The sequence below is a fragment of the Pseudorasbora parva genome, chromosome 22, assembly GCF_024679245.1.
Source record: "Pseudorasbora parva isolate DD20220531a chromosome 22, ASM2467924v1, whole genome shotgun sequence".
Lineage (NCBI taxonomy): Eukaryota > Metazoa > Chordata > Actinopteri > Cypriniformes > Gobionidae > Pseudorasbora > Pseudorasbora parva.
The window spans coordinates 7702698-7716119 of NC_090193.1; the positions used below are offsets into that span (position 1 = coordinate 7702698).

Below are 13422 nucleotides of genomic sequence, written 5' to 3' on the forward strand. Positions count from 1 at the left end.
GATGGTTATTCAAAGTGGCCTACAGAACATTCAGGCTCTAACTTATTTTGCACTATATAGTATGTTACCTTATTAAAGTTCGAGTTACTAGTTCTACCAGTTGGGTTACAAAGGAAACTTTATGCACAGTTTATGATCTCAAAATAATTTCTAAATGTAGCTACAGCATTTGTTTAGAACTAAATGATCAGTGCATGCTGAAATGGACTGTAATCTGGTTTTATATATGGCATACTGTACCTTCCTTTCCATTAAAAATGCCTTTCACATGTAAGAGCCATTCACAGGCATTCAGGTGGGTGATAAACCAGTAGATAAATTGCCAAATGGTTCAAGTGTGAGAGTGATGTTTCTATCATGGCCATGTCAGTGTTGCCTGTGGCATTGAATCTCCAAGCACCAGCAAAGTAAATCATATTTTACCTGAGTTGTGCCTCATGAATGAATGTTGTGCCCAGGGGCGGAATGGCCATTTGGAGCACCGGGAGTTTTCCCAGTGGGCCACTGTACAATGTGGGCCATCCCATTGCTTTGTAAATATATATATAAAGAATGAATTATATATAATTCTGGGGCGGCAGTGGCTCAGTGGTTCATGTAGGTTGTCTACAAACCAGAAGGTTGGTGGTTCAATCCCCAGTTCCACCTGACCAAGTGTCGTAGTGTCCATGAGCAAGACACCTAACCCTAGCTGCTCCCGACGAGCTGGATGGCGCCTTACATGGCTGACATCGCCGTCGGTGTATGAATGGGTGAATGTGAGGCAAAATGTAAAGCGCTTTGGATAAAAGCACTATATAAATGCAGTCCATTTTGAATTATAGTAAATTTACGTATAGCCTATCCTTCCGTCAGCCCAAACGAATGGCCCGCGGGGCCAACTCAAAAATTATAATCTATTTAATGTTCTCACTGCTCAGATGGGTTTAAAAGTTCTCCTCAATATCAAAATAGTTGAGACAGCCAATCAAATCGAAGGCAGGATTGACTGTCCACAGAAGCCAATCAGCGCTGTGCATTTTAACTCTTTAACATTCATGCCAGGTAAGAAACTGAACATGACAATACAGCAATATTTGCCAACTGTTTATTTTAAAAAAATAACATGCTAAACGACCGATATTCATATATATATATATATATATATATATATATATATATATATATATATATATATATATATATATATATATATATATATATATATATATATATATATACACACACACACACAGGGAGTGCAGAATTATTAGGCAAATGAGTATTTTGACCACATCATCCTCGTTATGCATGTTGTCTTACTCCAAGCTGTATAGGCTGGAAAGCCTACTACCAATTAAGCATATTAGGTGATGTGCATCTCTGTAATGAGAAGGGGTGTGGTCTAATGACATCAACACCCTATATCAGGTCTGCATAATTATTAGGCAACTTCCTTTCCTTTGGCAAAAAGGGTCAAAAGAAGGACTTGACAGGCTCAGAAAAGTCAAAAATAGTGAGATATATTGCAGAGGGATGCAGCAGTCTTAAAGTAGCCAAGCTTCTGAAGCGTGATCATCGAACAATCAAGCGTTTCATTCAAAATAGTCAACAGGGTCGCAAGAAGCGTGTGGAAAAACCAAGGCGCAAAATAACTGCCCGTGAACTGAGAAAAGTCAAGCGTGCAGCTGCCAAGATGCCACTTGCCACCAGTTTGGCCATATTTCAGAGCTGCAACATCACTGGAGTGCCGAAAAGCACAAGGTGTGCAATACTCAGAGACATGGCCAAGGTAAGAAAGGCAGAAAGTCGACCACCACTGAACAAGACACACAAGCTGAAACGTCAAGACTGGGCCAAGAAATATCTCAAGACTGATTTTTCTAAGGTTTTATGGACTGATGAAATGAGAGTGAGTCTTGATGAGCCAGATGGATGGGCCCGTGGCTGGATTGGTAAAGGGCAGAGAGCTCCAGTCCAACTCAGACGCCAGCAAGGTGGAGGTGGAGTACTGGTTTGGGCTGGTGTCATCAAAGATGAGCTTGTGGGGCCTTTTCGGGTTGAAGATGGAGTCAAGCTCAACTCCCTACTGCCAGTTTCTGGAAGACACCTTCTTCAAGCAGTGGTACAGGAAGAAGTCTGCATCCTTCAAGAAAAACATGATTTTCATGCAGGACAATGCTCCATCACACGCGCCCAAGTACTCTGGCAAGAAAGGGTATAAAAGAAGAAAATCTAATGATATGGCCTCCTTGTTCACCTGATCTGAACCCCATTGAGAACCTGTGGTCCATCATCAAATGTGCGATTTACAAGGAGGGAAAACAGTACACCTCTCTGAACAGTGTCTGGGAGGCTGTGGTTGCTGCTGCACGCAATGTTGATGGTGAACAGATCAAAACACTGACAGAATCCATGGATGGCAGGCTTTTGAGTGTCCTTGCAAAGAAAGGTGGCTATATTGGTCACTGATTTGTTTTTGTTTGGGTTTTGAATGTCAGAAATGTATATTTGTGAATGTTGAGATGTTATATTGGTTTCACTTGTAAAAATAAATAATTGAAATGGGTATAAATTAGTTTTTTGTTAAGTTGCCTAATAATTATGCACAGTAATAGTCACCTGCACACACAGATATCCCCCTAAAATAGCTAAAACTAAAAACTAAAACTTCCAAAAATATTCAGCTTTGATATTAATCAATAGTTTTTTGATTAAAAATTGAGTTTTTTGTGTTCATTGAGAACATGGTTGTTGTTCAATAATAAAATTAATCCTCAAAAATACAACTTGACTAATAATTCTGCACTCCCTGTATATATATATATATATATATATATATATATATATATATATATATATATATTTGGCAAGCAGCGAGGCGAGGGACCGCGAGAGTGGGCCGGTGACGAGTGGTAATGAGTGCCAGCTGCGCAACACACCAGTCTCGTCTCGCGGCCGAGTGACGTGAGCATAAAAGGAGGAGCGAAGGCAGCGGAAGACAAGAGAGGACCAGGCCTGGATTTACGTTGCGTTTTGTTAATGTTTCATTGTGTGTGTGTGGGCAGTCGTCCGTGAGGGGCTGCCCACATTTTATTATGTGTGTGTGTGTGTGTGTGTGGGCAGTCATCCGTGAGGGGCTGCCCGCGGTTTACTTTCGTTTTGTTTATTTATTTTGAATTAAAGTTTGTTAAACGTTCGCCGGTTCCCGCCTCCTTCCTTCCATTAACGAACCCCGTTACACTGGAGCCGAAACCCGGGAGGAAGGAGGGACATGCTATCGAAAAGCGAGGACCGCGAGGGCTGCCCAAGGCGATGCTGCTGGAGCGAGGAAGGTGGGACAGAGACCTCGCTGCTGTGCCCTTGGGTCGAGGTGGGGTGGCTGCCGTCCGAGAGGGAGCGGCGGAGTCGCCGCGCTTGCCGTGAGCCGGAGCCTGCTGCTGCCCGCCGGTTAGGGGAGGAGCAGGGAGCGCGGGGCTCACTGCCGGGTCCCTCAGTAGGAGGAGTCACCGCCGGCTTCCATACTCAGTTTCAGTCAATCTCAGGTCAAACTTGAGTACCTATAGAGTAGTATTGCATCCTTCATATCTCTGAAAAATCTTTAGTTTTAGTATATTTATAAAAGAAATATAGGCTGTACCGAGTCTTTCCGGAAAAAAACAGAGCACCTGGAGGCGTATCGTGTGGGCGGAGCTTAAGAATGACGAGTGCGCACAAAGCGGTGACGTCCTCAAGCGTGGAGAAGAAAACGCTACCCTAAATCATATTCAACTAATACATATATGATCCAGAATCAGATCCGGAGGCTGAAATAAATTGAACAGGAGAAACAACAGCAGGACATCCGTCTCTGTGGTATGTACTGTATTTAGTGGCCTGTCAACATTTGTGTGTGTTTACTCGCAGTTTATAAGGACATGATTCGGTTTATGGACTATTGTATGCGACTAAACCTTAGCAGTAGCAATCAAAACGGTTTTGCACGTCAGACTAGTGTAACGTTATACATAGAACAACAATGCAGTTACCGTTAGCGCATTTGAATGACGAAGCACGTTTTGTGTGAACGCCCCCCTAGGTTTATGTTTGGGTGATTTTACAATAAACAAACTGACACCTATAGTCGTCAGCTAAACAAATGTATTTAAACACACACCATAGATCGCATGCTCCATTGATAAATTAACTAACGTTATACACGATCGTGTCGTTTACTGATGTTTACTCACGCGACGATAGCCAACAGCAGAGACATTTGAAGCAGTTTTACTCACCGCCTACTTCCAAAGCAGGACCGAACCTTTATCGCTGGGACCGCTCCGTAAAAAACACACTTCTTTGGTATGATTTGGTGAAGTCCTGTGACAGCAGTGACCATGGAGATCCGCGATGTTGTGAAGCTTCCCGTCATTTCTGCGTTCAAATCGGTTCAAATGCAGCGCTGTCTTCCCGGAATGCTGTGCTGAAGCGTTGAAGTCGCTTGATGTCACCCATAGGAATAAAGTGGAGCGTGGCGCGGACTATAACGACATAAGTGTTCACGGACGAGTGGATCTGCAGCTGAGAGCGTGTTTATGGGCGTGCATTTGCTCTTTTGCCTCAGTCACGCGCGCGCGCACCCTTTTGGGAGAAGAGCCCGTACGGCCCATACAAGGACCTTCCGCTCTGTCGACGTCAAGCCGACCCATACTCGAAAAAAACTCTCCGAAACTTGTGAGAAAGCGGAAGGAGTATTTTTGACACAGAAATACTCCATCAAACGTCCAACATTAGCTTTTGAAACTTTGTCTATGTTTAGGATGGGAATCCAAGTCTTTAACAGTGTAAAAAGCTTAGTATGCCTGAAACAACACCCCCCCCCCCCCCCTTTTTAACATAACAATAGCGGATCCTAAAACAAAGGAAAATCTCCCTTAAATACAAGGGAGCGTAATCAACTGAACAGAAACAGATGTGCAGAAACAACCAAGGAAACTAGGGAACACAGGCAAACCAGAACAGGAAAAAAACTAAAACAGAAATACATGATATAGTATAGTAATTATTATTATTATTATTATTATTATCTTCCAAGTGGAATTGTAGTGTCTAGACCTCCAGAGTCAGCAGGCTATTAATATATGTTACAAGAGAACATCCAAACTTGATATCAGCTCATGAAGATGACAGTGTTGGCTTGTCCTAACATGCCTTTCCTTGTTATTAATTTCATGGGTTTACACATTTCAGTCAATCAAATTAGCCAGTTGTATTTTGCAATCTCATGCATTAGCATCCCTTTCTGTGAATGCATTTCTGTTTAACCCTGATTATACAGTCTCTTGAATTAGGTAGTTACCAAGGCCAGTAATTCATACAAACTGAACGGCAAAGAGGCGGTTCTTGTTGCCTGGGACACGTATTCCCACTGGGAGAAAATTAACATGCCATAACTAAGTAAAGTCGAAGCGGTGGGGTGGTCAGACCGGTACAGCGTTAGAGCAGTGGGTGTTTTTTATTTGGAGATTTGTTATGACATTTGTTCACAGCTCTACTAAACACCTCGTTTAAAATGTCATAAAGACATGGTGAATAAAAGTGAATGCTGAGTTTCATTAGTATTCACTATTATTAGTGCAGCATGCAGTACACACAGTATAACCATATTCATGTATGATACTATGAACAACACCATAACTATTTTAGGGTTAAGTATTAAAGTCATTCCACACTGTTATAACCATTCACTTTTCATGTGTCTATGTAGCTTCACTAAAGGTGTGTGTGAGAGAGTAAAAGAGAGTGAGAGAGACACATAGAAAGGTCAGCAGAGCTTAACATAAAATTGTCCTTCCATTTGCATTACAGAGCCAGAATGAAGAAAGATAGTGTTTATGACTAGATAAATATAAGAAAAATTTGGATATCCCTGGTCAAATGTTTTAGTTCATTAATCCACGTTTTAGAATAAATATGCTGAGAAAATGGCACTTTCTAATGCATTAATCGAATGTGTTCAGCAGTGGCGCATCATACACTAAAAAATGTCTTCTAAAGTAGACTCAAAATATTAAAGATAAATTATATCCAGTACTAGGTAATACACTGATTAGGCATAACATATGAGGTGAATTAAATAACACGTATTATCTCTTCATCACGGCACCTGTTAGAGGCAGGGCAGGACTGGGGCTGAAATTCGGCCCTGGCAAACCCAGCCCATCTGGCCCATGAGTTCCCTCTGAATGTTTTGCTGGGGTTAGGGCTTTAAATTGGAGAACATAAATAAAACTAGGACAGGGACAAATAATGATAGATATGCTCAAATTTACTGCAAATGCACAAACTTAAAGGGGGGGGGGGGATTCAGTATTCATGCATACTGAGCTTTTTACACTGTTAAAGACTTGGATTCCCATCCTAAACATAGACAAAGTTTCAAAAACTAATGTTGGACGTTTGATGGAGTATTTCTGTGTTAAAAATACTCCTTCCGGTTTCTCACAAGTTTCGGAGAGTTTTTTTCGAGTATGGCTCGGCTTGACATCGATAGAGTGGAAGGTCCTTGTATGGGCTGTACGGCTCTTCTCCCGGTAGGGTGTACGGGCGCGAGACTGAGGCGAAAGAACAAATGCACGCCCATAAACACTGCTCTCAAGGTGCAGATTCACTCGTCCGTGCAACACTTCTGTCGCGCCGCGCTTCACTTTATTCCTATGGGTGACATCAAATGACTTTAATGCGCCCGCACAGCATTCCGGGAAGGCAGCGCTGCATTTGAACCGATTTGAACGCAGAAATGACAAGAAGCATCACATCACGCTTCGGGTCGTGTCGCAGTAGTGGATCTCCACGGTCTCTGCTGTCACAGGACTTCACCAAAGTGAAGTGAAGTGTGTTTTTGATGGAGCGGTCCCATCGATAAAGGTTCACGGTCTTGCTTTGGAAGGTGGACTTTTGCTGGCATCCAGGCTACTCTTTCACATCTTTTTGTCCTTAAACTGTCAACTACATAATTGGTTATGTCAAAAACACACACAAGTTCACATAAACACAATCTGTTATGTCTGTGAATGTAAACAACAAGTAAAAAAATGCATGTGTATATTAGATTTGTATAGAGATGTAGGAGCACAGTTAAAGAAAAAACAGAACATAATTGTAACATTATGCCCCCCTCGAAAAGTCACGTCATCGCACCTTGAAACTAAAAGTCAAACATAAGAAAAATGGGTGGAGGCTTCAGCAGAGAGCTGGTAGAGGGCAGAATCCTGGAGTAGGCGGGCACCGATTATCATGGTGGTGTGATGGTGGGAGGATCCAGGGCAGAGTCCTAACTGCAGGGGCAGACGGAACCCTGGGGCTGATTGACGAACGCAGAGACATTGAAAGAAGAGGAACCGGCAGAACAGAGCAGTAAACGGACCAATGGCTGAGCTGCTTGCACCCGGGACTGAGGCAGCAATGGGGACTTGGATGGCCGGAACAAGGAAGATGGCTGGAGGAAGGAAAAAGCATTAAGCAGTTCGAATCCCGGAATACCTGGAGTGACGTGGGAGCCCAGTGGAGTTTCCAGGCAGACAGGCCACGGATGCGATGAAGGAGCGGTGAGCCGAGGCGATGGTAACGGGCAGACAGGCTGTTGGGGAGATATGGGCCGGGAGGCCCGAGGTGTATAACTGGGGACTTGGCCTCTAGATGAGCTGGTGGGTGGAAAGAACGAGCAGCATGGAATGAGCGGCGGTGGCAGAGCCGAGGAGCTGGATGACACCAGTGGTGCCGACAGATCCAGAAGGCTGGCCACAGCCAATAATGGAGACGGGATAAGGAGAGACAGGGATACAGGCAGAATACTTCCGGACGGAACCGGCGAAGAAGAGGATGCTGATGATAGGGTGGGCACTAGGGTGGAAAAACAATTCACGGACCACAGATCTATCAGGTCTAAGTCCGCTCTTGGCTCTGCATTAGAATGTTCTTCTACCTCCTGCATCACCTCTCTGACGAAGGAGATGATGGTAACAAAACATATTTAATCCCAATAACATGCAGGGAGAGTTCAGAACACATTCACACAGTGTGTATACAAACGATAACCGACCAAGGACTGAACTAAACAGGGAGTATAAATACACAGGATGAAGAATAAGACACAGGTGGAGAAGATAAACTAATCAGGGATGAACGAGCACAGGTGAAGACATAACAGAACATAATTGTTACAGCCTCTTGTGCAGTAGAAAATACATACCAGACTCCCCAGACCAATGTACAATTGTAAATTGAGCTTGGTCTGGTGATAGCCAGACAAACTGTTCACTGGTTCCTGCCTCCTTCTTCCTGATCTATGAATGTTGTCGGCGCCCACAGTTCTTGACTCCGCAGTGTTTGCCACAGTAATCTACCAAGCACTGTTCATATCCTTTGGCTAGATAAAATTATAATCTGATTTTGATGAAATATGTCTGAATGCCAAATAACTACAGACTGGCTCTGACTAGCAGCAGCTAGTATTAATATCCCTTGCCTGCAAAGCATGGCAAGAGTTGGAGCAAAAAACATTTGAGTAGCATACCAAGCAATTGCTTTCTTTGTTGAAAGAAAGGTATACTTTTAGGCTACGTTCATACTGTCAGTTTTTAGGATATACAAGCGCATTCACAGGTGTGAGTCTTGAAATGTCCTGTTCCAACAACTTCTAGGTGTGAGTCTTGAAATGTCCTGTTCCAACAACTTCTAGCAGCGACTTGAAAACAGTCTATATAAACGTGCAACGGGAGTCAAGTAACACTAGTCTCTAATCACTAGACACTATTCTCTTACCAGTAACCATAGCAACAGAGATCAAAGTAATATCAAAGATGGTGACAGCCATAAATCTGAAAAGTCTAATCACTTTTGATATGACAAGAGTCCAATTTAGCCGTGAGTTCATCCGTCACATCTTCATTAACCGACAACAGCTTTTATATCTAGGTGGAGAGTGGAGCATTTGAGTCACACGCAGAACACAAAAATGAAGTGAGCAGCTCGGGTGAAGAACAATGACTGGATCTAAAACCTTCAGATGAAAAACATGAAAATGAAACCACACGTGGAAACCTGTTACACTCTGCAGACAGGCATTCGTGCAGCACATACCGGCTCTCTCGCACTCTATGACGCAAAAAAGAGAAGTAGTTGCCCAGTCCAGGTATGTTCATACAGCGCAGGTTTTCTGAGAATGCATTTGTGATTCTTGAAAATGTACTGATGTGAGTTCTGTTACAGAATGGGGTTGTCACTCCTGTAAACAACTAAACTGTGTGTGAATGTAACCACATAAAAGGACTCAAATACAGGTCTACTAACTCTGTGTGAATGTGGCCTTATTCTGTAAAGTGAAAAAAAAATAGGTAAAACATGGCCATCTCAATTAAAAGAAACAACAACCCTTATGAAAATTAACCATGTTTTTTTCTACAAAAAAAAATTCATGGTTGTGTCTTCAACATTATCTTGTTGAAAGATAATGTCTTTATCTGATAATGTTGTGTTCACGTTATCAAAGTGAAAAAAAAAATAGGTAAAACATGGCCATCTTGTGCTAATTAAATCATCTCAATTAAAAGAAAGAACAACCCTTATGAAAATTAGGAATTTTCAAAAATTAGAAATTATGAAAAATGTTCTACAAAAAACAAAAAACATGGTAGACCATGGCAACCAAAAATTAACCATGGTTTTGGTACATCAACCATACTTTAAACATGGTGTTTGTAGTAAATTTGTGGTTATAAAAAAGGTAACCCATCTGCAAAAAAATGTATACGGGAAAGTACAATATAGCCATGATTTACCTAAAACGAGGGAACAAATTAATAAGTTGCAGGAACAATTTAGTGAAAATAAAGGATCAAAATAAAAAAAACAAATTGTTGACAGCAGCATTTATTTACAGTTTCTTAAACACCAATTTGGCAACAAAGTCCAAATTATTACGTGTGCGCGAGCGTACGCTCACAGTTGAACGCACAGCCACGCAGTTCACTTCTTTTGACTCATACGCGTACACAGGCGTAATAAAGTAATAAAAAAATAACATTCCAATAAATTGCGGGTGGATGAGAGATAAATCATTTTGTTTCTTTGATAAAGACATATTGCGAGCCCTGTGGGCAAATCATTCCGGTTGTCTCATTATAATATGTAAAACTGTTATCCAATCATAGCAGAGGGAGTTTACTTCCAAAACTTCAGTTGGGCACGCCCATAAAAACGAGTGTTCCAGGAGCTAGGCTCGAACCAGGACAGAAAATAGCCTATTACTTATTTATAATGATGTTTTTGAATGTACCATCACATTCAAACTTCCACAAACTTCATAAGTTGACCTCAGATAACAGTATAACATTTTTTTTTTTTTTTATAGTCCCACCATATTTATAAAACAAGGAGAGAAAAATAGAATGAAGACTGTTTTTATACTCGACAAAACAGGACAAAAGAACAACAGAAAGAAGCAGCACATTATCATTTTACCTCATCTCTGGAGTCTTTTGGGATTAGTGTCACATGCTCTCTGAAGAGCTGATATGTTTCTGCATAGTATGAGCACAGTCTGAATGAACAGAGCCAACTGCCAACAATCAGAAACATCTGCTGGGCTCCTTTACGGCTCCTCACCTCTAACAAACAATTTTACTAAAGTGCACTAGCAGTTCTCCTACTTGTTTTATCTGTAATCAACTTGCTTACAAGTCCACCAAATAAAAAAAACAACACGAGAGAGAAGAAAAATCAATGAACCTGGCTGATTTCATTGTCAAAGCAATGCAATAAATACACTTACCTTCAGTCTGTGAACTTTCCCTCAGCGCCAAGCTCATGTAATTAATGAGAGAAGCAAGCCTGAAACAGACACACACACACACACACACACACACACACACACACACACACACACACACACACACAGAAAGAGAGAGAGAGAGAGAGAGAGAGAGAGAGAGAGAGAGAGAGAGAGAGAGAGAGAGAGAGAGAGAGAGAGAGAGATGAAACAACACTGTGTCATTACTAGTAAACCTGAACAACAGTGTTCATTATACAGGCATCAAAAATAGCTAATATGCTTCAGATTAACCAATGCTAATTGAGACAGCAGGAAGATTCAGATGCGTGGTTAAGTTGCTTTACTTGAAATGTGTTCTGGATAAAAGTGAGTTTGAAATGCCAACTACATTTTATGCACAGCTATAGTCGATGGGTCCTGCTGTGGAATAAGAGAGTTACGTATTAGAAAAAACAAGTTAGAAAATGCTAAGTAATTGCTAATCATTTAGCATATGCTTTTTTTCTTCTTATTTTATCCAAACAACTTGCAAATGAGGAGACCAATAGAAGCAATCAAATTACAAATTTGTCAGTTAAACTTTTGATGGTTCAATGTATTTACTATTGAACTATTGACATAGAATAACTTTTTGGTTCCACTTTATATTGTGTCCTTAAGTACTATGTACTTACATCAAAAAATAAGTACAACACTTATTGTGTTCAAATTGTATAGCAAAACACTTTTGCTGATATTAAAGGATGTGTATGTAAGATTGTGGCCAAAACTGGTACTACAATCACTTTCAAATGACTGTAGAGCGGTGTATATCTCTCCCCCTCCCTCTGACTAGAGGTTGCTAGATTGGCTGCAGGAGCAGCAGGAACGTTTTTTAGCTGCAGCTGTGGTAACTAGAGCAGATCTGGCAACCCGGATGCCGAAACACTACTGACTTCGTGATTGGTCGATAGGTGGAGGGCGGAGCTTCAGGCCAAAACACAACATGTCAACATCAACATCAGTTGAGGGCTGCAACAACAACTTTTAAATGACAATATCCTGGCCGGACTACTGTTGTCAGTGATATAAGTATTTGAAATTAACATGATTTCTTAATGTCTCGTGACATATCAGGACCATTTTATGATTAATTGAAATACATTTCTTACATACAGCTCCTTTAGGGTTAGATACGGGTGAAGTTAGGCACAGGTGTGCTTGTGTTGAAATGTGTAAGGGAAGGGTCAACAGTGTAATTATAATTCTAACAACAGAAATGAATTACAGATGTAATTACATGCAGGTCATTTGTAAAATGTAAGTACAATGTAAAAACATGTATGTACACAATGAGTGCATTGTATCAGATTTATCATGTTATGTCAGTACATAGAAGTTAAGGCAACCTAATATAAAGTGTGTCCAACATTTTAAGCCAATATCGTTTAGTTATTTTCACATGACTCACATCCAAAGAACAAAGAAAAAAAATCCTAGTATGTGGCAGGATATTCTCATTCTAGACAGCATTTTACCAGACAAACTGTACATTAGTATGACCCTGCACATGACACCAAAAAAAGATATTGTGGCCATGAACTAATAATGAATTATTCTTGGTATTGAATGTATTATTATTATGTTCTCTCAGTAAAAAAGAGGGAACAAATTACTACTACATGGTTTTTGATTTACCAAAAACCCCAAGATTTATAATTAACCAAGTTGTAGGGACAGTTTAACTAAAATGAAGGAACCAATCAATAAAAAATTGACAAAAACTAACAAGTTGTGGAAACTAATTATTAATATGATGACAGCATATATGATGACCCTAATAACCCCACCCCTGCAAGGGAAGGCAGTGGGTGGCAAAAAGTGACTGAGTTTGTCATTGCATTATTCACAAAACTTTGACTCATTCAGAAACAAGACACCACAACTTTATGTTTCATAGGATCTATAGAACACTTATTAATAGGACAGTCCCCGCAAAGCATTCTGGTATCTTTAGCTATAGTTCCCCGATCATCCAGTGATCAAACAGGCAATCCAGTTCTTCAACCACTGGCCTACACCACCTTCATTTCCAAAGACTGTTCTCCATTACAGCTTATTGATAAAACCAATAGGTCATGGGTCATCCAAAATATTTATTTAATATGAAACAGGCTATGGCCTTTAAAATAGATTCAACTAAACATGGTCTTTAATAAATACTTAAACACCACACATCGCTTTTTAAGCTTGGCAGACACTTTTCTCATAGCTCTGCATGTCTGATTATTCTAGTAAATTAAAGCTGTTTTGTTTTCCATGCACAATAATTACACCCATTGTCCATTCAAGCGTCATCATGAATTACGCATCCCCGAACCTTAACATTAGTTATTTTTAAACATTATAATTTTTGAATGTTGGCAGAACACCGCTTCTTAAACAATTAAAATTGAATCCATCTCCAGCTCTGGGTAAATCAAATATTCACGAGTTGTCTACCTTAATGTTTTCTCCGCTCTAAGCAACACGAGAGCCATCCAAATGCAACATGACAGGGCTGAGAAACGCTGTCCTTGTGCAGAGAAATTTTTTTCTTCTTTTCAAATGAAGAGACGACAGTAAAACGTGTTTTGTGCCTTTTGTGAGTCTTG

General features: G+C 40.8%; 1 protein-coding gene across 2 annotated transcripts in view; it reads right to left on the reverse strand.

Annotated features, from left to right (window-relative positions):
• The window catches only part of fhit (fragile histidine triad diadenosine triphosphatase), a 536398-nt gene that overhangs the window by 475906 nt on the left and 47070 nt on the right, over positions 1-13422 (reverse strand). For both annotated transcript variants that reach the window (XM_067431993.1, XM_067431992.1), the window contains exon 2: positions 10790-10848. The gene's annotated coding sequence lies outside the window, so the exon portion shown is untranslated. The remainder of the gene's footprint in view (positions 1-10789; positions 10849-13422) is intronic.